Source organism: Balaenoptera ricei, chromosome 3 (genome assembly GCF_028023285.1).
Source record: "Balaenoptera ricei isolate mBalRic1 chromosome 3, mBalRic1.hap2, whole genome shotgun sequence".
NCBI classification, from domain to species: domain Eukaryota; kingdom Metazoa; phylum Chordata; class Mammalia; order Artiodactyla; family Balaenopteridae; genus Balaenoptera; species Balaenoptera ricei.
This window is the reverse complement of record NC_082641.1, coordinates 156,115,732-156,140,980: the sequence shown is the minus strand read 5'-3', so window position 1 is coordinate 156,140,980 and position 25,249 is coordinate 156,115,732. Positions and strand designations below refer to the sequence as shown.

Here is a 25,249-nt window from a genome sequence, read left to right as displayed (position 1 = left end):
CTTCAAGTCATCCCATCTCAAGGGCCAGACGTGTGAATTAAAATTATCTAGATGATTCCAGCCCCAGCCATTTGAATCCTCATGAGCTGAGGTTTCAGACATCAGTCATGGAGTAGAGACAAGCCATCTCCTCTGTGTATTGTTTGAATTGCTGACCCACAGATTCTGGGCACATATTAAAATTTTTGTTTATTTCACCACTAAGTTTGGACTTCTTTATTATGTAGCAATAGATGACTATAGCACTGTGTCTGTACACAGGAGATCTGCATTTCACAGAGCACATATTTAGATGTGAATGTTGACTGCTCAATTTCTAAGAAGAACGTATACACACATATAGGTACAAAATGTTTATGTATATGTAAATATTAGACCTATATAAACGAATCTATATTATCCATAAAATGAGGGGCCCTTGATAATGGCTAACATTTTTTTTCGGTATTTATTGTGTTCCAAGAACTGATAAATTCTTGCATTGTATGAATTTTCTCTTTTAACCCTCATAGCAACTCCCGGAGAGGAGTAATGTTATCTGTATTTTATAGATGAGAAAACTGAGGCAAAAACAGATAACACGCTCAAGAGTACTCAACAAGTAAATTTTAGAGTCAAGATTTGAACCCAAGTTCTCAAGTTTTAGATCCCTTACTCTTAGTCACCAAGCTATATACTGAGGAAGGGGATGAAAGCTGAAGCCATTACCTCATGCTCAAGAGGTTAGACAGAAACTTAGCAGGTATGGTTGAAAGAAGACAGGACTTGGAGTCGTAAGCCCAGAGCCTGAGTTATGAAATGAATTCTCCTCTCATCTAGATATAGGTTTGTTTTTAGAAAATGAAGAAGAGCACTGCATATTCTGATTGTTAATTTCTGTACTTAATGATGACCAAAGAATGGAATTTTACCAGGGAGTTATTTTGCAATGACATAAATTATTGATTCAAAATCAAACCTTTATTATAAATTATTGATTCAAAATCAAATCTTGATTAAGTCTCCATCGCATCAGAAGTCTCTCCCACTCTTCATTTCTTTTTAAACCCTTTTCTGTCTACTCTTGGCCAAAGCTTGAAGCCTAATTTAACATTTGGAAATAAAATAATGAAATAGTCATCACACAGCAATTCCAATGCCTACTGAAATGGAAGGTCTAAATAATTTTTCAGATAATTTAGGAAATTAAAAATATTTACATCATAGATGCAAAGACAGAAGTTACTTGTGTAATAAAATAAATGGTGAGACAAAAAGCTTCTGGTCAAGTAGATTTGTTTAAATATGAACACTAATCTGAGTTCTACCTCTGTGCTAAAACCCAGTGACAGGTTGCATACAGCTTCTAAAGGGATAGTTCAGTGCGCTGGGTCAAATTCATGCCATAAAATGTGGTATTAGTAGTAGTACCAGAAGACAGAGTGTGACTGTCTTCTTTGGGACATAGACGAAGACGCCAAGATAGACAATATCAAGGACAAATTATGTAGAATAAGATATTATCTCAGTCCGTGGAACATGTCATCCAGGATAGAACAAGAAATAGATTTATTATCAAGTACATGAAGCCAGAGACAGTAAGCAATGAGTGGTAGTTGGTTAAAATAGACAGGTTTTAGAAGTAGAGGCACGGATGTAGAAAACAAACTTAGGGTTACCAGGGGATTGTGGCAGGGAGGCTAAATTGGGAGATTGGGACTGAAATATACACACTACTATACATAAAATAGATAACTAATAAGAACCTGCTCTTCTTATTAGCACAGGGAACTCCACTCAATACTCTGTAGTGGCCTATTTGGAAAAGACTCTAAAAAAAAATAAAAGTGGATATATGTATATGTATAACTGATTCATTTTGCTGTACACCTGAAACTAACACAACACTGTAAATCAACTATACTCCAATAAAAATTTTTTTAAAAATAGGTTTTAAGAACGATAGTCAGGGAGCAGTGTGGATTGGAAAGACCTGGCAAGAAATATTTCTGCATCCTTAGAAAATGCTCCCCAAGTTGGCTATGGCAAGGGTGAGCATTTAAGAGATCTTTGACCTAAGGAGGACATGAGATGAACAATCTAACCCAATGTGCATGAATTATTCTCCTCGGTGCTATCAGAAATCAGATGGCATCCTAGAGCAAGGGTCAGCAGATCTTTTGTGTAAAGGGTCAGATAGTAAACATTTTGGATTTTGTGTACCATATGTCTCTGCTGCAACTGCCCATCTGCTGCTGTAGCACAGAAACAGCCATGCACAATACGTTAATGAATGGGTGCGGCTGTGTTCAAGCAAAACGTTATGTACAAAACCAGGAGTCAAGCGAGATCTGATCAGTGGGCCAGAGTTTGCGGACCCCAGTTCTGGGTCAGTGTTCACAGCTGAATGAGTCATGAGGCCTTAAGTTCCAGTTCTCATTGTACTACTTTCTACCTGGGTGAACTTGGGTTCATCCCTTTTATTTATATGGGCCACTATATTAGTCAAGGTAGTGGGTGGTTTTTTGTTTGGTTTTTTTGTTGCCTGAGACTGAGTTACTGTCCCGATATCTCACTCTAAAACCTATAGAAAGAGAAGGGCTGTGTTCCTCCAGCTGTGGCACCTCAGGGTAGGGTCCTCTACCTAAGGCTCTGAAAAAGTAAGGAGGGCACAGTGCTACCTCATAGTACAAAAAGGTACATGAAAGACCTATGTTCTCCTTCCTCTGCTGCTGGCAGGCACTAAGATGAGGAAGAGATGCTCAGAAGGCCATGGCATGGTGATGGAGGAGTCCAGTCTGGCTGCGGCACCTTCACGACCTTAGGAAAACTGTCGGCAAGCTTTCATTAGAGTAGGTTCAGGCCACAACGTGCATATTCATCTTTCATCTGTTTAAACAAGGCACTAACTAGTAGGTGTCACTGGTCACTTCCTATTGAACAAAGCCTACAAGATTTTAGGTAAGCATCAAGACACTGATGTTGGGTCAGGCGAAGATTTCTTAGCTATGACACCAAAAAGTATATTGATAAAAGAAAAAAATAAGCTGGGCTTCATTCAGATAAAAAATAATGCATTTCAAAAGACACCATTAAAAAAGTAAAGACGTGCCATGAACTAGGAAAAAATATTTGAAAATCATATATCCAATAAAGGACTTGTATCCAATAATAACAAGCGTTGGCAAGGATACGGAGAAACTGGAACCCTCATGCATTGCTGGTGGAATTGTCAAATTCGAAACTGCTACTTTGAAACACTGATTCATCATATGACCCAGGTAATTACCCCTAGGTAACCACCCAAGTGAAATTAAAACTACATGCACACATCAGCCAGAGCGGCGAAAACGTGGAAACAAACCAAATGTCCATTAATTGGTGGATGGATAAATAAAATGTAGTATATCCATACTATAGAATATTCTTTGGCAATATGATACATGCTACTGCATAACCTCAAAAACATTACGCTAGATAAAAGAAGCTAGACACAAGAGACCACATACGGTATGAGCCCATTTATATGAAATGTCTACAAAAGGCAAATCTATAGAGGTAAGAAGTAAATTATCGGTTGAATGGGTCTGGGGGTGGGAATGAGAGTGATTCCAAATAGGCACAAGGTTTCTTTTGGAGGGTGATGGAAATGTTCAAAAATTAGATTACATGATAGGTGCATACAACTCTATAAATTCACAGATTTTACTAAAAACCACTGAATTGCATATACTTCAAAAGAGTCAATTGTATGGCATGTGAATTATACATCAATACAACTGTTCAAAAAATAAAGAAATTTAAAAGAGAAGTCAGGGACAGCCCTGACCCCAAACCTCACTATGAAATGTTAACATATTTACACAGAAATCTGCCACTTCTCCTGATGTCGCCCTTCCAGAAACTTGACTCTTAGGATGAGAAAGAACACGAACGAAGAGTAAGAGACCTCCAAACAGGGTCTAAGATAGCCGTGGCTCATTTATGCACTTTAGACTACAGGAGAAAATGGAAGTCCTCCCCTCGCCCCTACCCAGCCTGAGATGAAAACTTAATGACTCATAGGTACAAATGCAGGGCACCTAATTTGCAGCTCGATTATCTGGTTTTCCTCAGCAGCTACATTAACTAAGTGACAGTTAATACTGAGGATGGGATCAGAAGCAAACTATCAAAGCACAGGCCTCTGGGTCTGGTCAGCCCCTTACAACTTCACACCACTGAGGGCAGGGCAGCAACGGTACCCTGGTGGCCAAAAATGGTTATGACATCTGTTATCTGAGGCTGGAAAGAGAATCAGTTTCTCAAAATGAGGTCATCAAAATGGCCATGGGTATGCACCCATTTATGATACAGGTTCTCTTGCCTCACTCAAACCAACTGAATCAGAACCTCCAACAATGATACCTAAGAATCTGCATTTTTAACAAGCCCCCTCGATGATTCTTATGTTTTAAATTTTATTGTGCACAAGAGCCCTTTACTTAGAGAATATTAGAGATGGAAGGAACCTTGATGATCATCTAACCCAAAGTTCACATACTGTAGATGAAAACACTGGGGACCAACGATGTAACATGATTTTCAAAGATCAAATCGTTCTTTAAACTCTTTAAAAACAAAAACAAAACTATGTCTCTAGTCCTAAAAATTGTCAAGAATACTACTGACAAAAGAGAATATAAAATGTACCTTGGAAATATTTTCTTCAAAGATTGATGAAGATAACATGCTTCATCATTTAAAGGGATATGTTTCTGCTCTCAGGAAAATTAATCCAGAGCACCTCATTACCTGAAGCTGCCAACTAAATGAGTCATCGTAACAGTTAAATTATTTTTTCCTTGTTGGTATGTTCAGTTTAATTATTGCCTTTTTTCCCCAAACCTACCTCCCTTGAGAAAATGCATAGGTTACTTGACCCAAAACACCAACATTCTTACAGATCACAAGCATTAAGTCATCATTTCCTCTGAAGCCACATCTCCAGGGCTGCAAGTCATATTTTTCTATTAATGCAGCCTGAATTCTCCTGTGCGTGGGTCCTAAATCATGAGCTAGCAAGAGGGAGGAGATATGGGGATATATGTATATGTAGAGCTGATTCACTTTGTTATAAAGCAGAAACTAACACCATTGTAAAGCAATTATACTCCAATAAAGATGTTAAAAAAAAAAAAAAGATTACATTCTATTGGAGGAAACCAGTCAATAAACAAATATACAAATGAATTAAAAAAAAAAAAAAGTGGGTTTCTGTTTCCAGGGGCCTATTTAGCCAGTGGGTTCATCCCCCGAAACCTCAGGCTCCCTTTCATTATTCCTGCTTGATCCTGCCTTTTGATAATTTCCAGTCAAGCACTGTTGTCTTATTTTCTGCTTTAGACAAGCTTAAGGGAGAGTTTCTTAAGTCACTTGACCAAAATATATTTTGGAGCATGGAAAGAACATAGTTTCTTTGTTTTTGGGGGGGTTTTGTTTTCACAAAAGGATTACTTGGATTCAAAATCTTGTTCACTGACTTGTTAATCGTGATGTAGTGACCTGACAAATTTCTCAGCCTGTTAGAGGCTTTAATTTCTTTTTCACAAAATGTAAAGAATAACACCTACCTTGCAAGGTTTTTTGCAAAGAGTCTAAAAAACACGTAGCACGTAAAATAGATAATATATGTAACACGAACAGTGTCTATTGTATATATATAATTGTCAATGAAAAAATGTTGCCTGCCATATCAGTAAACAAAGGATGTTGCAGCCATCAAGCCATCACATTATAGCCGCCCCAAGAGTGAACCCTGAGGAAACTCAGGATGGAAACAGGATGCCCACCATCTAGCAGTCAACTGCCACAGCCTCCCCTGATGGTGCACCCCGAGGGAACACAGGATGAGAAAGCACAGGATACTGGCCCACATAGCTGAGGTGCATATCAAAGGAAGGATTTCAGTGAGCCCAGACTTTTGCATCTTCCCATACACAGAAAAACACTAAAAAGTCATTAACTCGAGATGTCTGGTTTTCTTTAATTAACAGGAATCTTTCCATGTTCCGATTACCTGGTCTTTGTTGCAAAAACTCCTATAGTTGATGGCTCCTCCCTCTCCTTTTTGGATCAGTCCCTCAGAGAGAGCTGAGAGGCTGTGTCCCAGGCTTAAGTCCTCAGTTTTGCCCACCCAATAAAACATATTTCTCAACTTTGAGGTTGTGCATTTTTTTCAGTCAACATCATATACATGTTAAATATACATATATAGAATATATATACACAAATATACATATATATTAGTGTAGGGGGTAAAAACATGGACTTTTCCTTGTTATTTAACCACTCTGAACCTCAGTTTCCATTTCAGCAAAATAGACATATTAACAGGTCCTAAATCACAGTGTTGTCAGAAGGGCTAAACACACATAAAGCATGTACCCGCTGTCTGGCAAACAGTAGGAGCTCAACAAATGTTGTCCAATGGCAAGGCAGCCCTCAAGAGACCAGCGGTCAGTACGTGGTGGGTATTATGATTATTGTTCATTTCTTTCAGGGGCAATCTGGAAGCGCAGAGGCAGAGGTTTGGAGGAATTTTAGGGGGTCCACACAATACACCCAGGTGGGAACAACACAGATCCCCTGAGTGGGGTTCAGGGAGCACCTCAGCAGCCCTGGCCCTTCCTGCTCTCTCAGTTGGGAGGGTCTCAATGCTGGACTTTGTATTTTCAAAAGATGGCCCGGGCCTTCTTCAGAGAAGAGGAGGTGACAGACAGCATGATGATGGCTGATGAAGGTGTGGGATGATGAGCGGAGAGTCAGCTTGTACCAGAAACATCAACACTCAACCAATGCCTGGCTCTACTTCCTCACTTGTTGATTGATGACTAGGCTTTATCTAGTTTCAGGACGAGAGTAAAACACAAGGATTCGAAATAGAGTCACAGGTGTAGAAAACAAACTTATGGTTACCAGGGGGGGAAAGTGGGGAGGGGAGAGGGATAAATTGGGAGATTGGGATTGACATATACACAACACTACCTATAAACTAGATGACTAATCAGGACCTACTGTATAGCACAGGGAACTCTACTCAGTACTCTGTAATGACCTGTATGGGAAAAGAGTCTAAAAAAGAGTGGATTATATGTATATGTATAACTGCTTCACTTTGCTGTACACCCGGAACTAACACAACATTGTAAATCAACTATACTCCAATAAAAATTTAAAAAAACACACGCAAGGATTCTCCAAAGATCTTATGTTTGGACCTGATTCCTAGATCTTCTTCTGGGAATTGGGGGTGGGAGGAGAGAGAGTAAAGGAAACAGTGGGGTGGGGCGGGGGGACGTGCATAGGGAAATGAGCGCTTCATGGTGGAAGCACTGAAGCACCACAAAAGGAGTTCCATCGATCCTGGAGAAATCCCCTCACGTCCCCTCCAGGAAAACTTCAAAACTCAGGACTGTCGATTCAGCGCACCTGAAAAAAACAGAGCAGATGGACGTCAGGACCCCGTTGGGATCCTGCAGCTCCATGGCTGCGGCCCCAGCAGTTTTGAGGGCAAACAGCTTACTCCAGAGTATTGATCCAGCCACAGCAAGGTGCAATCTGCTTAAAAAAAAAAAAAAAGAAAAAAAAAGTCTGTTTGAGAAATAGACCCACAGACACAGAAAACAAAATTTCGGTTACCGAAGGGGAAAGGGTGAGGGGAGGGATAAATTAGGAGTGTGGGATTAACAGAGACACACAGATATATGATATATGTAAAATAGATGAACAACAGGGTCCTACTGTAGAGCACAGTATTACTGTGCTCAATATTACTCAATATCTTGCAATAAACGATAATGAAAAAGAATCTGGAAAAGAATATATATATATGTATGTATGTATACGTATGTATGTGTGTATGCATAACTGAATCACTTTGCTGTACACCGGAAACCACCAACAATGTAAATCAACCATTCTTCAGTTTAAAAAAATAATTTAAAAATAATTTTAAAGTCTGTGTATGTACAGCAACCCTACCCCGTCAAGCCGGGAAGACGAACAGCAGTTAAGCGTAGACAGAGGCAACCCACCACATTGTCCCCAGCACGCAACTCCAGACATGGTCAGAAGCCTTTTACTGCCTGAGAGTTTTAGCACATGAGGGGGAAGCTTTTCAACCCAATTAGCATTCAATGGTCCTGATGCTCAATCACAGGGATCAGCTGTGAAGTTACTAAAGCCATTACCAAGGGCTGGAGTCGCCAGCTGAGTTTGAAATGTCAGTGCCTTTCCCCTGACACCACCTCCCCTCTTCCCACTGTCCCTCCCAATCAGAGGTCCTGATAATTTGGTAACCTTTCACAACAGCAGGGAGTCATCCTTCAGTCTTGGGATCAGGGACTCTGAAATACCCAAGGAGTCAATTACAGCTTGGCTCTGTCCCTGGGAAAAGAAAGCAGCATCCGAGAGGTGGAAGGAATTGGGGTCCTGGGCAACGCGGGCACGTGAGTTCCGAGGCGCCTTCTCCCAGATGCTGCCTGCATCCCACCAAAGCTTCCGAGGAGACCACAGCCTGTAGGGGTAGAAAGAAGAGCCTGGGAAGACCCAGCTCAAGGTTGCTCTAAGCAAAAGAGAATATGAATGGAGAATTGTCTCGAATTAGAGGAGGATTGCAGGAATGTAACCCTTTGTATTCTAAAGACCTGACAGTGAATTGGTAGGTAGGTAGGACCTTGGCTAGTTGTTAATCAATACCCATTGGCCCTTTCTCTTTGCTGCATCCAGATTCCCTTCGACAGCCCCCTTGCCTCTGGGTGGGGCCCTGGGACGAGCCCTGACCAGTGGACCATGCGCAGAAGTGGCTCTGTCCTCTCTGGGCAGAAGAGGCCAAGAGCGTGCGTGCCTTCTCCAAGCTCCCTTCTTCCAGCGCCGGGGCTCCGAGGACCTGAGGAAGGTGACGCCACAATGTTGAAGGACCCTGAGTCCCTCACATCTGCAAAGAACAGAGTCTCCCACTCCAACCCTAGCCAGTAAATCGAGCAAGAAAGAAGACTTGAACCTGTATGGATGAAGAATGTCGCCTGCCCTATCAGTCAACAGAGTGTTGCAGCCATCAAGCCATCATCAGCCATGGCAGCCATCCCCGATGGTGCACCCGGAGGGGATTCAGGATGGAGAAAAGCAGGATGCTGGCTCTAGATAGTTCAAATGCACATCAAAGGAAGGATTCCAATGAGCCCAGACTCCTGCCTCTTCCCGTACATAGAAAAATGCTAAATTCATTGACTTGAGATGTCTGGTTTTTCTTTAATTAACAGTACTCTTTTGATGTTCCGACTACCTGGTTGTTTGGGGGTTTAATGTTTTGTTTTGTTTTGTTTTTGCAAAACTCCTATATGTCCTGGTTCCTCCCTTCCCTCTTCAGTGCAATCTCTCAGAGCGATCTGACACTGCCTCCCGGGCTTAAGTCCTCAGCAAGTCCACCAAAAAAAAGATGATTCTCAACTTTTAGTTGTGCATTTTTTTCAGTCAACACCTGCTAAGCCACTGAGATTTTAGGTTGTTTGTTAGTACAGCTACCATCAGTTATCCTGACTGACAAAATGACATAATCAGAATTACAAACAAAAATATCCATCATATATATATATATATATATATTTATAAACAACAAAATAACTGAATTAACTGTCCAAAAAAGGGAGCTGGTTAAATAAAGGATGGTACACGATACAGCCGTTAAGACACGTCTTTAAAATGATGCTAATGACACAGAGATACGATAAAAAGTGAACTTATTGTTTTTTATACTGCAGAGTAGTAACCAAAAAGTAATTGTAAAATAATTTAAGTACTTTGCTTAGAGTCTTTGAAGGGGATTTATGGATCACAGATTTTTTTTTTTAAATTCTCCCTTTCCCGTCTTACCACAGCACTTGCTCCCACACTTCCTTCTTCAAATATTCGTGCACAAAATCCCCGCCACTAGCCTACTTACCTCTAGCCTCCCCTTCCTTTTTCCCCCCAATACTGTACCCCCAAAACTAAAGGACAGTCCACCATGCAGAAAAGGAAGAATAGGTGGAAGGAGGGTAAGACTGCTAACAGTCATACATCAACAATGCTCACCCAGAACCTCTGGCAAAAGGAACTTCATTTTTCTACATCTTTCCAGAATCAGAATCTTGCTCACCTCTGGCCCAGGCTCAAAGGGAGCTCTTGTCGTCAGAGAAAAATTAAGGAGTTCTCCACTGCCTGTGAAAGTAACTGACGATGCTTTCTGATACATTGCAGGCACGGAGAGAGAGCATGTTTAGCTTAGTCAAGGCCTCTTTTATGACATGGAAAGAAAAGAGGTCAAAGTTACATTAAAATGAAGAATCAAAGAGTTCTTTGATTTTTGAAAGAAATCATTAATTGCATGACTTTTGATCAGACTGCATGTCTTATCAAATCTGGAGCTCATACTTGCACGTGGATGAATAATACAAGAGTCCCCACAAGATCCCTCTCCTCTGCAGCCCCATGTTTTTCTCCCTTTGGCTGGTGACAGTGGTTTTGTTCCTCTACGTGAGTTGGATGGGTTGGGAATGTGTCACTTTGAAAAGAAGATGCCCTAACACCTGTCCATAAAAAAGGCAGAGTTCTGGTTACCTCAGCCCTCCCATCCATTCTGGGCACCCACTCAGGGCTCCAAAATGATCTTGTTGGCTGGGCCTTCACAGTAGATAGGTGTGAATTAAATGACGAAGCCCTGGGCTGCGTCAGACAGAGGGGGCAAATCATAGTGTCTGATAGGACAGGTATTTTGCCTGTTTTTAAATTTCTACACAATGGGGGATCCTTTTCTAGGCTGACCCATCTGGAAGTTGCTTTCCCGGCCCCGCCCCCCCAGGTATCAAATTCAGCCTCAACAGAACATGGGCCCTCAGAGATGCCACAAACATAGAGACCCCAGAATGAGAAAAAGGAGAGCGCTGTAAACCTGGATCTCAAGGAGGACAGAAACAGGCATTTTGCAGACAGCATGAAAGGAAAGCACAGAAAATGACTCCACTTAAAACAGAATTTTGAAAAAAAAAACAAAAAAACAAAAAACAGAATTTTGAGCTACAACAGCTCCGGGGACTTGAATTCTCTCCAGTTAATAAATACATAGTTTGCACCATCTTACCACAGAATAATCTGAGATAAGATGAGAGACAGGGTACTAAAGATCAACAAAACCTAGATTTTGAGTGAGGAGGACTCTGAAATGGGCAAGAATAGAGACATCTGCACTCAATACAAAAAGCTGAGAGTTTTGTCCACCCTTGTGAGGAAGGTATTAAGAACCTCAGTAAAGGGGCTTCCCTGGTGGCGCAGTGGTTGAGAATCTGCCTGCCAATGCAGGGGACACGGGTTCGAGCCCTGGTCTGGGAAGATCCCACATGCCGCGGAGCAACTGGGCCCGTGAGCCACAACTACTGAGCCTGAGCGTCTGGAGCCTCTGCTCCGCAACAAGAGAGGCCGCGATAGTGACAGGCCCGCGCACCGCGATGAAGAGTGGCCCCCACTCGCCGCAACTGGAGAAAGCCCTCACACAGAAACGAAGACCCAACACAGCCAGAAATAAACATAATAAATAAATAATAAAAATTTTTTACAAAACACCAAAAACATAAAATCTGGAAAAAAGTTGAACACCTATATACGCCCTGCAGACTTTACATTTAGTATTTTGAAGAAAAAAAAACAAACAAAGAACCTCAGTAAAAATGATTTAGAGTCTTCAATTACTCCTTTTCTTAGTAAAAGTGGAGGGAGATAAACAACCTTAGTAATCGTTACGGATAATATCCGGACTATGGGTGTGTCACTGGCAATCTCAGAAAGTGGGTCTCTCTTGCCCTCCTGGGGCCCCTGGGGCTGTGCCAGCCCACCGGCACGCCCCACGTGGGGTGTCTGCTAGACTAGGGCATGGGTGGGGAGGCCCAGGTGTGAGGGGCCAGGTAGAGTACCTCTGCCTCCCCCCTGATCTCCTCCACAAAACTGCCCCTCCTCCTGAAGCCTGACCCCCAGGTCACACGTTCCTTATCATGACCTCACTGGGCAGTGATGACCTCACCGGCCTTCTAACAGTTTCCATGGCCGCGTAACTGCCAACGTGCTGCCCTCAGAGAAACTTCCCTGACAGTTCTCCACCAGATACCAATCTCTTTGGTTGTCTGAGTGAGAATGTGTGACTGGATCGTCTATATTAACTCAGACCTGTGCTCTGTTCCATGGGTGGGCAGTGCGGCAGGTACACCGAGACCGCCCGGAGGCATGGTGTACACACAATCTCACCTGGCTGCCTCATGTTCCTGTGGGGTTTGCCCACTACGTATACCTGAGCGCGTTGCCAGCTGTAAGTAATACCAGTGACCTGGGACACCTTCAGGGACCCACAGTGCTCACTGCTGAGGACAAGTGAAAGGTCATCCCTGGACAAGTGTGCAGGATGGTCCTGATCTTTATAAATGGAGCTTCCCCTTTGGGCTACAGGATGCTTCCATTCAGACCCTTTCCTGATTGGCCTCTTAGCAAAAGACAAGTGCATTTTTGTTGGCAAATGGTAAATGGAGCAGTTTGAGGAAGAGGGCCACTCCTGAAACACACCTTCAAACCCAGGCACCTCTGTGCTGTCATGGAGACATCTATATCGGTGCCCTCAGACACATCCCATCCTGAGCTGCTGAGTACTAGGGGAGAGGGTGGTGCCATATTGATGGGAAGACTGGAAGCACCAAGAGGGATGTTGAAGTGCTAATGAGACTGGGGGGCTGAGGAGATGGTGTCCCAGGAGGCTGGGTTGGTGTGAGCCTAGACTTGGTACCCAGAACGCGGTTCTCAGTCTCCTGATCACTCTGCCTCAGTACTTGGCCTTGTTCTAATCTACATAAAAGTATCAGAGGGCTAGAGTTCAGTGTGGTGGAAACAGGCAGTATAAATGGGGCCCAAGAGGGGTTGCCAAGGTGGGAGGGGTTCTTCACCAATTTACATTAGATTATTTTTTTCCAAAACTTGAAAGACATTTCCATTAAAGCCTCAGAAGTGACAGACTGCAAGAAATGTTTTCTCTGTTGTGGAAGGGAGAGATGGAGAGGCTCATGGTTGCAATGACTTTCGGGTTCTACTGTTTTCCCTGGAAACGGTGAAGAGACTTCCTCATGTGCTGCAGCCGTAGGCTCTAGGAATTGCTTTTGCAGCCAGTGTCCCTTCCCTAGGGACTCATAGAGGTGATGGGCCAAGGCTGTGTTTTGGATGTCAAGTCGATTAAAGGTCTTCAGCCAGAAACTGGGAGAGACATGAGAGAGGGAAATTCTGGCAGGAGACTGTGTACAGCAGAAGTGACTGATCAGTTCTGATTTTCTTTGCAGCAGCAGTGGCTCCCGTTTCTCCTCCTACCCCTGGTCAGTACCATGTCCCCTACCGAGGGTGTGGAGAAACGCAGTTGGGCTGGCATGGGGAGACATACTGCCTGGTTGGTGGCTACCGGGCCTACGGGGATGTTCCTTTGGCCACGCCAGCAACGGTGGAAGCAGAGAAGCCAGTCCCCAGACGTGCTCCCAAGAGAAAGCGCGCTCTGGAAGAGTCAGACGAAGACCTGGGTTGCCCCAGACCCAAAATCCGGCGATTGGAGCATTCAAGCAGCTTCGGACTAGAAGGTGCTTTGATTCTCAAGCAGGGTGGCCCAACCTCTGGGCACATCCCCTCTGCAACAGCCTCAGTAAACCAATGTCCCATCCTTACTTGCTCAAGGTCGGCAACAGGGAGTCCCCTCCTAAAGAAGGTTCTCTCGCATTGCCACTCTCTCAAAGGCTGCCCCCAGTGTGGTTCCCTCCTGTGGGCCTGATCAGCCTTAGGGCAGAGTTGTCTCTTTCCTTCTCTGAGTCGGACCAAATCGTCTTAGTAACACCTCTTCACAGTGGTGACCATGTGTTTCACGGGGGCTGCTGCTGAGCCTTTATCTCATCCTTTCACGGTGGAGAGAGGGAGAATTATAATGATTTTTACTTCTAGGGGAGAGGGTGGTGCCATATTGATGGGAAGACCGGAAGAACCAAGAGGGCTGTCGAAGTGCTAATGAGACTGGAGGGCTGAGGAGACGGTGTCCCAGGAGGCTGGGTTGATGTGAGCCTAGACTTGGTACCCAGAACGCGGTTCTCAGTCTCCTGATCACTCTGCCTCAGTATTCGGCCTTGTTCTAATCTACATAAAAGTATCAGAGGGCTAGAGTTCAGTGTGGTGGAAACAGGCAGTATAAATGGGGCCCAAGAGGGGTTGCCAAGGTGGGAGGGGTTCTTCACCAATTTATATTAGATTATTTTTTTCCAAAACTTGAAAGACATTTCCATTAAAGCCTCAGAAGTGACAGACTGCAAGAAATGTTTTCTCTGTTGTGGAAGGGAGAGATGGAGAGGCTCATGGTTGCAATGACTTTCGGGTTCTACTGTTTTCCCTGGAAACGGTGAAGAGACTTCCTCATGTGCTGCAGCCATAGGCTCTAGGAATTGCTTTTGCAGCCAGTGTCCCTTCCCTAGGGACTCATAGAGGTGATGGGCCAAGGCTGTGTTTTGGATGTCAAGTCGATTAAAGGTCTTCAGCCAGAAACTGGGAGAGACATGAGAGAGGGAAATTCTGGCAGGAGACTGTGTACAGCAGAAGTGACTGATCAGTTCTGATTTTCTTTGCAGCAGCAGTTCCTTTGGCTACGCCAGCAAAGGTGGAAGCAGAGAAGCCAGTCCCTAGACATGCTCCCAAGAGAAAGCGCGCTCCGGAAGAGTCAGACGAAGACCTGGGTTGCCCCAGACCCAAAATCCGGCGACTGGAGCATGGTGCCAGGAGGTAGACCCCACAGCATCTTGCTGGTTGAGGCACTCTGAAGAGAGGGCAATGGTTTAACTGCCTAAGGCAGCGACTGCCTCTTCCTGCAGTGACCCACCCCGTCCCCCCACTGCCCACTGCCACAGATCACAACCTGCGTCGTTCTGTTTGAGCCTTCCTCAGCCAGGAGCCTCCTGCCACACTAAATGGCCAAAAGCAAGGAGCCTCAGAAACTGAGGTTTGAAATGACAGTCTGCCCTGAACATCCCAGGGCTGAAGCTGGCCTGGAAGAAAACGTGACGTTCCTCTGCTCAACCCTCAGGGGCCCCTTTGTCAGCTGAAGACAGAAAAGTCTGCACTCTGCGAGCCGAGAAGAATGCAGGAGCAGAGACAGGGTGCAGAGAAGCCTTAGCAGGCTACCACATGGGCTCCTGCTCTGAGCCAGTGTCAGCGGCCACCACCACAAACCAGGGGGGAGCTGGGTTTTTTGAAACTGAAAGCAGCAATCTGTGGCTTCCCAAAGAGCCTCCTGCCTGGGGTCTCAGGAGGCAGGATAGAGAGACCCAGGAAGACCTGCTCCCTGAAGCAAGAACAGGATGGAGAGTCAAGCAGCACGCACCCTGCCCCGAGGTTCACATGCTCCTTTATTCCCAGCCCTTTCTGTCCCCAGGGGGGTCCCTTACTGCTCAATGTTTTTCTGTAACAGACTTCTAGGGTCGCCAGTGCTCACACTTAGGTCACTACCCCTGTGCTAGGCACTCCTGCTACCCAGGAAAGGTTCCAAAGGTGGAACAGCTCCAGGGGGTGCCAGGGATCAGAGCAAAAACTGGAGAGGCTGGGGATGAAGGAGTTTGGGCACAGTCCCTAAAGCATCTCAGTGGTTGAGCTTCTGTGAGAAGGCACATCCCCTCTGTGTGTGTGTGTGTGTGTGTGTGTGTGTGTGTGTGTGTGTGTTGGAGGGAGGGGGTCCCCAGAGGAGGCAGCTAGGGGGAGGGCCTGAGGCTGGAAATGGGGAGTGGCGTGCGGCCTCTGAGCAAGCACAGGCACTTAGCCCTTGAGGTTTCTGGGAAAGCTAGAGTCACAAGGGCCTCGAGATAAGGCAAGTGTAGCAGCAGAACCCAGGTGCCAGGTCTTTCCTCAGAACCTATACTTCTTCACGAGGCCAGGCCTTCCATGCTGAGGTAGGAGGGATCCTGGCCAGAAGGTCGGCCAGCAGCCCTGGGAGGAAGGTTGCTGCGATGGGGGCTCTGCTGCCATGGAAATGACTTCATTTCCTTCCACTCAAATAGCCTACTGACTGGGTTCCTGCTCTGTTGAGGAAAAGGGTCGTTGACTCTCCCCAGAAGGTGTTCAGTTCACATCCCAAAAGTCCCTCTCTTCAGGCCCTGGGGAGGTGTAGCAGCTCCTGAGGGCGCTCTTTCCTGAGGCTGCCTGCCAGAAGTGTGTGTGGGGGGGGGGTTCCTGAGAGTTCCCGGGTGCTGGTTGAAGTCCCCAGAGAATGGTCATGCAGGTTGGGGAGTCAAGTAGGTGGAGAGAGAAGGTCGGGGGCAGAGGGCCCCTTCCTGAATCCAGAGCTCACAAGGTTCCCCCCCCATTTCCAGAAACTCTCTCTTCCCCCACACCAGCCCACATGGCCCCGTACCGGGAAACCGGGAGCCCAGAGCACCTGTGGCCGCAGAGACACTGGCACGCAGCCCTCGGAGTGGGCGGGGCCGGCTGCAGGCAGATGGGGACGCGGTGTGCTCCCGGGAGGCCTCGGGCTGAAGGTGGCCCTCTGAGAGAAGCGGCCCAGCTTGGCCAGGAAGGTTAGAGGCGGGGGAGAGCAGCCTAGGGCGCCCCCTCGGAGCAGTGGGAGTGGGAAGAGGCGCAGGGGCGGAGGGAAGCCGCGACGGGAGGCGAGTGGGCTCTCAGCAGAGGCCAGCTTAGCCCGCGGGAGCTGCCTCGGAGCAGGGGGCGGGAGGGCAGTGCCGCCCCGGGGCTGCCGGGCTTCGCGGGTCGCGGCTCTCCGCACACGGCTCGCAGGGCCCTGTGACTCTGTATCCCCTCCCTCACCCCGCCCCCCTCGCGAGGCCGCGCCGCTGGGTGGCCTGTGTGGACGGGCACAACCCCATCGCCCGCCCCTCTCACACCCGCCTCTGCCCACCCGCCTGGCCCTGCGCAGCTTGCGGCCCGGGGGCCTCGAAGGTCCCCGCGCACTCAGCCAGCGGCCTCTGCTGTGTCTGCTGCTGCTGCTGCTGCGTCTGCTGCTGCGGCCGGAACCCGCGTCCAGACCACGCCGGGCACCTCCAGCACCCCGAGTCCGCGGGAGCGCACGCGGGCCCTGAGGCGGGACTTCCCGCTTGTGGACGGGGGGCTGCAGTGTGTGCGGGCTGGTGGGGGCCGGTGGGGGCCTAGCCTGGCCCTGGGCAGGGGAGGAGGTCCGGAGCATGCAGAGCTAGTGGGGAGGCTCCCTCACACCACCCCTGGATGTCCTCTCCATCATCTATGGATGATGCCCTTCCCCTTCTCTGTCATCCCCTCCCTGGTGGGAACCCCTCAGCCCAGGCCTCAGCTGCTCCTAGTATAGTCTGTGTGACAGTGTGAGGTGGGGGACCCCCCGGCTGGCCCAGGCCAGGCAATGTGTCCTGCCTGATCCCAAGACCTAAGGAGCCCACCCATTTGCCTTGACCTCCCTCCAGCCACAACGACATGCCCCTGGGTCCTGAGGCAGTTTTACCACAATGGGCTCCAGGATGTTAATCTGTGCAATTTCAGCCATGGCCAGACCAGCTTGGACAGGCTGAAAGACGGTCTCGTGGGTGCCCAGGTACCAAAGGGCCACACAAGGTGCCACCATGGCTGCTGGGGAATGTGGGGCAGTTTGGGGGCCTCAGAGACCACAGGTGAGTCACACTGGAACTAAGTTACCATAGTGGCCTAGAAAGTGCCATGCCATGGATGCTGGGGGCTACAGGGGTCACAGTGAGCCAACCTGACGGGCATCCAAGTACCACAGAAAAAGCAACGCGTTCCATGTGACTTCTGGGCACAGTGAGTGCTGTGCCAGCTGAGGAGGCTATGAGAAGCCCAAGGAGTTCCAAAGCCCAAAGCGAGCCCTGGCCTTCCCTCAGTTCTGGTCAGCCTACGTCCCATGCCAGACCCACGAACGGGATGCTGTGCGCCTCACCCCGGATCAAATTGACCTCATCCGCCTCATGTGTGCCTCCTATTCTGAGCTGGAGCTTGTGACCTCACTTAAAGGTAGACGGGGGACTTCCCTGGTAGTCCAGACGTTAAGACTCTACGCTTCCACTGCAGGGGGCTCGGGTTTGATCCCCGGTGGGGGAACTAAGAGCCCTCATGCTGCGCGGCACGACCAAAAAAAAAAAAAAAAAGGTAAACAGACTGGTGGTGGTAGGTGCTAGGGACTTCAGTAAGCTACCCCTGCCTCTGAAAATGATCATCTGACCTACCTGCCCCCAGCTCGCAACAATACCCGGAAGTTGGCTTGCCTCATTGGTGTGGAGGGCGGCCACTCACTGGACAGTAGCCTCTCCATCTTGCGTACCTTCTATGCGCTGGGTGTGCGCTACGTGACACTCACCCACACCTGCAACACGCCCTGGTGAGCGCAGTGCAGATGGTAAGGGCCCAGTGAGGCAGGGATCTGCCCAAGATCACGCTGGGGCCCAAAGCAAGTTTACCCCTGGGATCCGCCCTGAACCTGGGGTGGGGAGGGGAATGGAGGTTCGCAGAACAAGACTGAATCCCCAGAAGGGCCCTCCTACTGCCAGGCACAGCCCAGTTTGGGTCCCTCCTCTTGCACCAGGGAGTTGCAGGTGTAGACGGTTCGACAGAACCTCTTTCTAGGCTCTTGTAGCCAAGTCATGGCCACCAGTCAGACTGCCTCCTGGCCATCCTGCAGGGCACAGAGCTCAGCAAAGGGGATCCACCCCTTCTACAGGAATGTCAGTCGGCTGACCGGCTTGGGCGAGGTAAGGACCCGGGTTCCATACCCTGCCCCACATGAATGTACAGCCCCGCCTGTTCCCTACAGATAAATGCACACAAGGTAAATGCAGCCCTGATGCCCTCTCCCCATCCTGTCCCTGCAGAAGGTGGTGGCAGAAATGAACCGCCTGGGCATGATGGTGGACTTGTCCCATGTCTCGATGCTGTGGCACGGCGAGCCCTAGAAGTGTCACAGGCACCTGTCATCTTCTCCCACTCAGCTGCCCGGGGTGTGTGCAAGAACACTCGGAATGATCCTGATGATATCCTGCAGCTTCTGGTGAGAGACTGCCCTGGCCCTCAAACCTAAAGCAAGAGGTTCAAACCGGGAGCCCTTGAACCTGAGCCTCTTCTCCCTCAATTTCCTCAAACCCCAGGTTAAATATCTTCTGCCCCCAAAACCCACGGTCCACAGCCCCTGAACTCCTGAGCCCTAGGTGGGGGTCTAGGTGGTAAGATACTCCACCACACCCGGAAACCCAGGGCCAAGACACCACCCAGACCAGGGCTGCGGCTCCTCCATTCACACAAACCCAGAGAGGAGACGACTCTGACCTCAACACCTTCCTCACAGGGGCCGAGAGAGTGAACAGGCAGCTGGCTGTGCTGGGGGCCAAGCTGACTGTCCACCGGTCCGCCCCTGCAGAAGAAGAACGGTGGCATCGCGATGGTGCCCTTGTCCGTGCGGGTGCTGCAGTGCAACCCGTTAGCCAACGTGCCTACTGTGGCAGGTGAGCCTCACCCTGGGCTCTCTGAAAACTCTGATTTGGAGCTGAAGCTGGGTCCAAACTTGGGGAGGACTTCAGAAGAGCCCCAGTGGCTTGACCCACCTGTTGGCAATAGGTACAGCTCCCAAAAACCCAATAACGGACGGTACACAGCACCTTGGTGCCATGTGGAACTGGAGCCACGGAATCAAAACTGCGGTACTGATGGGTAGCAGGGAGGCTGTCAGACACAGAGCCCGGGTGCTGCCCATCTGTGCCTCTGCAGGGGCTCCTAAAGCGCACTGCCCCTACCTCTGGCCAAGGGACTGGACAGCTCCTTAGGTCTCTGGGGTCTTCATCAGTTGTACTCTTGTTCCTCTCTCATCCTCCACACCCGGGGAAAGGAGCCCCCACAGGTTCTCAAGGAGACTGGGAGGCAGGGTGAATCGTGGGTGGGAAATGGCCCAAACAGGGGGCTCTGGGGTCCACTCCAAATCTGAAGTCCAGTCTAGAGCCAGCTGGGATCACTTCAGATCAAACCTCAGGGCCCTCGAGTTGGTACTCTCGGTGCCAGGCCACGAAGGAACTGGACTGTTTGGCCTACAGGCTGCAAAAAGGGGAATCAACAGAGGCCAGTCATCACCCCCACCCCTGCCCTGGAAGCCCCACACTGCTGACTTCCCATTCTTCAGATCACTTCGACCACATCAGGGCAGTCACTGGATGCAAGTTCATCGGGATTGGCGGAGATTATGACGGGGCTGGCCGGTGAGTGCTTCCCCATGGCTTGTCTCGGGCTGGCTGGGCAGCAGTGGGGCTTTCACAGCCACCGTGCCCACCACACTGTGGTCCTCATGGCCTTGACCATAGCCTCAGGTGTGCTGGCCCAACTGGTATCTCCCCTCTCCCAGGGTCTGCTTCCTGGGCTCTCCTGTCTGTTTGGCCCTACTCTAGGTCATCATATTTGTCTAAAACACCACACAGAGCTCATCTGCCCAGCATCTGCGCCCATCCAGTGCCAGCAGACCCACGGCCTCTGAGCAGACTCTTAGCAAGGCCTGGGCTGGGCTGACCATCGTCTCTGCCTGCAGCTGGGTCTGTGCACGCAGGGAGGTCAACCCAGTTCTTAAAAAGCTTTTCTTCTCTTTATAAATGGAGGCAAAAATTGCATTCAGTGAAAGGCATAGATCTTAACAGTACAATTCAATGAGTTTTGATGAATAGTCGAGGCGCTTTTGGGGCCTTCCTTTGAAGGATGAAGAGCAGGAGTGAATCATTTACTCTCTCCAAGTCTCCATTTTCCATATCTGACCAGGGCTGGGGTTCAGTGGACCCTGGACACATAGGGCTCTGGTTCTGACTCAGGACCAGGGAACAGGTCTGAGGCCCAATAGCTGGCTGGCTGGCGGCCACACAGGTTCCCACAGGGGCTGGAGGACGTGTCCATATACCCGGTACTGATACAGGAGTTGCTGAGGCGTGGCTGGAGTGACGAAGAGCTCTGGGGTGTGCTTCGAGGAAACGTGCGGCGGGTCATCAGACAGGTGGAACAGGTATGCTGGGCTGGGCAAAAGAGTAGCTCTGAGCAGGTGGTCTGAGCAGGTGTACGTGGGGGTGCTGTGAGAGGTGCTGCCCGCTGACTGCCGCCTCCAGGTACGGGAGGAGAACGAGGGACAGAGTCCCTTGGAGGATGAGTTCCCAGATGAGCAGCTGGGCAGCTCTTGCCGCTCCGTCCTCCCACGTCTGCATCAGAGAGAGGATCTGGCTCCAGACCAGAAACTAACCAGAGCTGCGGTTCGTGGGAATCCCATTTTGTCACCTAAGTGGTCATTCTCAAAATCTTGCCCCCACATGGGCCCAGGCCTCACAGTTATTGCTGCCTTCCCAGTCCTCATTGTTTGGCTCTGGTGATCCAGTTAATCCTGCCAGATGTCACTTTGGCAGCCACAGATACCCCACAAAGTTTCCTTGCATGCGAGCACAAACATTTCCTATGTATTATTCTCTTCTGATAATTCTTTCAATGTATCCCTTCTGGCTTTGTGCAAAGCGATTCTTTGTTTTGTACACGGGGACCACATCTGGGAAAACATCGCCGCACCCTCATAAGTGACAGGGGGAGACCCGAACTGGCCAAGCCATGACAGGAGCTCGCCGCTGCTGAGCTCTACAGATCCCGCCCCTTCCACACAGTTCGCCAATTCCGCGGCGAGCTCATCTTTCTTGATGTTCTTCCCTTAGGAGACGTGTACAATGCAGCAGGATTCTCAACCCATTCCCCGTGGTCACTTGTGCTAGATGGAGCTTTGCAGTGCTCTGTGCCGGCCGTGGGCCGCTGGTGGAACACTGTGTGACAACTGCCTGCACAGGACTTCAGGGTTCATGAAATGTCTGTCTTCCCAGCCTGACGCTGCTGAAAACCACGCTTCCCAGAGAAGGAGAGAGATCCAGCTGGTCCACACCTGCATACACATTTGTTGACATGTGCAGAGGACAGCAGGCTCTAGCAGGACCCACATCAGCCTAAATTCAAGAACTCCGGTGCCAGCCCTTGACAGCAGCTGAAGGGGGGTTTACAAGAGATGCAACCTCGAACCATACCCTAGGCTGAATCAGAGGTGCTGTTGGAAGAAATAGGCCGTTGTGTCACTTTCCCGAAGAGTTTGGCCACGAGAAAAGTCCCCCAGAGCCCAGCACTGTGGGAGAGGCCTCGCCCACAGAGCAGGGCAAGTGTCCCAGGCAGGGTGCCCCGCGCCCGGCACCCTGCCAACGCAGCAGGAAGGTGCCCCCCCCCTACGCCCCAGACAACGGGAGCTCTCCCTTCCTCAATAATTGAGCTTCTCATCCAAAAGAGGTTCTCTTCCCACCCAAACATTAGAGCTTCTAAATATTTCAGGATCCCTGGGTTGTAGAGGGTCACTCGCCGTGCCCTTTGGATAAATGAAGCCAACGTCAGCTGCTTCTGGGCTGGCCTTGAACAAAACCATCAAGATGGAAAATCTCTGCTCCTGCCCTTCCTCCCGTCACCCCCCGTCAAGCCTTTCCTGCTGCATGCAATGACCTGGCTCTTTTGTGAGCAGGTGAAGAACACCCACGGTGCGTGCAGTTCTGTGGTCCCTGCAGAGATGAGGTGGGTGCGGGGGACCCTCAACCATGCTGGCCTCTGCTGCCATCCCCAGGGCCCTTGATGTGGGCTTCAGCACAGCACAGCCAGCCTCAGGAGGCCTGTGGGACCACTGGGGCCCCGGTGGCGATCCCCTGGATGTTCCTGGGAACGCTCCCACGACTCCAAGGCCAGTCCTGCCAGCACCCAACTCCACCAAGCTGGCACTCCGTACCTTTTCCGGATTCCGTTCGCAGCTCCCTCCTCATACGCATTCTCAAAGCTTCCAAGAGGGGTGACCCCACTTCTCTGCTACAACTCCACCCTGAAGGCAGCCCCCGCCTGACAGCACCGCCCGCCCCCCCCCCCGGCAGGGCAGCCCTGAGTAGCTGCCCCTCCACGTGCACTGTCCGTTCCCAGGTCCCACGGCAGCCCGCCGAGGGGTGGAGCCTCCAGGAGAGCCGCTGTCCGCTCGCACTGCCCCAGCATCACCACCGCCACTTGCCGCCACTCTGCACTTGCCTCCTGTGTGCTTCCCCACCCCGGTCCCCTGCGTGGGTCCCCCGCTGCGCGTACACAAGCCTGTGCAGAGACAGAGCACAGCCACCAAGTCTGAGCCTCGCCGCTGACGTCTGTGCTTGGAGAGGCTGGAGGAAGCTGCTCCCCAGTCGGCTTCACCGCAGGGTCCTGGTACCCAGTCTGCCTCCAGCAGGGAGGTGATGGGACCCCACGGAAGGATGCCCAGAAGCTCTCCCGGCCCGCGGGGTCTGGGGCTGTTCAGCTCTCTAATGCTGGGTCCTTCGGAGATAAAGTCTTCAGTCACCTGCCTGGGCACCCCATCCCCTCTGAAGATACAAACTCAACCTCCTCCAGGGTCTTGGCCTGGAGGGAGGAGCCGCCCAGGGTCAAAGCCCATCCCTCTCTCTTCCCACCTCTAGACCTGTGGGAAGGGCTCAGGCTAAACTCCCGGTGCCTCTTCTCTCAAACCCTCAAATGATAAGAGAAGAGGTATGTCTGTCCACCTTGCAGGGTCCTTACTCCGCCTGCCAGTAGGCGACATGGTCCTGGAGGTGCTTCTTAAACTGCCAGTCTCACTGTCTTAGCCTCAGAGTTACACACGCCCAGGAAGGACCCCGGGTACACGGCGTCCCGTTACTCCCAACTCTACTCCTGAGCGTCAGGGTTAGCTGACAGCAGGCGACAACCCATTTCAGGGATTTCTCATTTCCAAGGGCTCTTGAATGCAGAAAGAGCCCTAAGAGTCAAAGGAATTTGGCTTCAGTGGTGAAGTTACAAGTCATCTGGCAAACACTTACAGCTGGAGGGCCAACTAAGCACCCCCTTAAATCTCACCACACAGACTCTGCTGATCCGGGCTGGCCGGTGTGGTTCTCCTAAGGTTGCTTGTGCTATCGATCATCTTGCTGTACCTCCCAGTTAAAGATACAGCCTTAGGAAGATGGCTGGACCCAGACCATCAGGCAATCATATTTACCCATTGACCTACCCTCTTCCTCCCTCCTTCCTCCCTCGCTTTGGAAGCTTTAGCGAAACATATTTCACTTCCCACTTTACAATGAAATCATTAGCCTCTAAATAATGCACCTTGCATGGATAGGAGGGCAGGCAGTCTGCACACACACCTGTGCTGGTCGCTCTGCCCAGTGAAAGGGAGGAGCAGAGTATTCCCCAAGGGGCTTTCTCGGAGCTTCGGAGGCTGAAATTTGAGGGTTGACGGGGTGTACACGTCAGGAAGTGAAAGAGAGAGACTCCAGCTGCGGGAGAGGAGGGGAGAGACTCTCAGTGGTCTTCCTAGGTAGTGAGCTGTCGGAGCGAGTGGCATTCCTCCCCATCTCGCCCATGAAACTGTAAACACAGCACATGTCTCTGTGTCCTTTTCCTAACAATGGATTATTTTTTAAAATCTTTTAACTCTGTGTGTTGTTGTACAGGAGGGTCACTGAGGGATATATTTGAGGCTAGGACCCCTAACTCCATGAATAGCAAAGTTAATATCTGATGCAGCCAGGACGTTGCAAAGCCTCTTGGGACCCCAGGCACCCAGGATCGCTGTGCACGGAAGAGCCAGCTGCCCATTCGCTGCTCATCCCCCTGCAGGCTCCCCTGTCACTTGCTTACCTGGCCTCCTGTCTGTATGTTCCCTGTTGCAGCTCACGGTGCTTGACTAACTGAGCCCGAAGCATTCAGAGCCTCTTCTGCTGGGTGCTCAGAGCACTGATCCCAAGAGCTGCACCACCAAAACAGGATTCTAAGGGTCGACAAAATGGGAAATCTTGCAGTTTATCCTCTTTCTAAGGACCCACTGTACTTTTTGTTAGTAAAGCCTCTTAGATAACCTTTAAGAAAGACACCTGGGTTTTTTTCCAAACTCACTCAACTTTTCCCATAATGAAATTTTTATTAATATCCCGCAGACTTGTGCTTCACAAAAACACTCAGGAAGTCTTTTCCAGAAGCGTATAGGTCGTGTCTGCAACAGTAGTTCTCGTGCAAATGCAGCAGTGAACTTTGCGTGACTGTTTCAAGGATGTTTAATGAAAGCCAAGGGCATGATTCCTAAAATGCAATTCAGTGAAGATAATTATACAAGGAAATAAACTAATATGGTTCAAGTCAT

At 49.3% G+C, this 25,249-nt stretch overlaps 1 long non-coding RNA gene across 1 annotated transcript; it reads right to left on the bottom strand.

Moving 5' to 3' along the window:
- Window positions 1–5,984: 5,984 nt before the first annotated feature.
- Window positions 5,985–24,879, bottom strand: LOC132362751 (uncharacterized). Its single transcript, XR_009502472.1, has 4 exons — window positions 24,751–24,879; window positions 24,255–24,386; window positions 8,320–8,536; window positions 5,985–7,449 (listed from the first exon to the last, which is right to left on the bottom strand). It is a non-coding gene; the product is annotated as an uncharacterized LOC132362751 (long non-coding RNA).
- Between the last annotated feature and the right edge of the window lie 370 nt (window positions 24,880–25,249).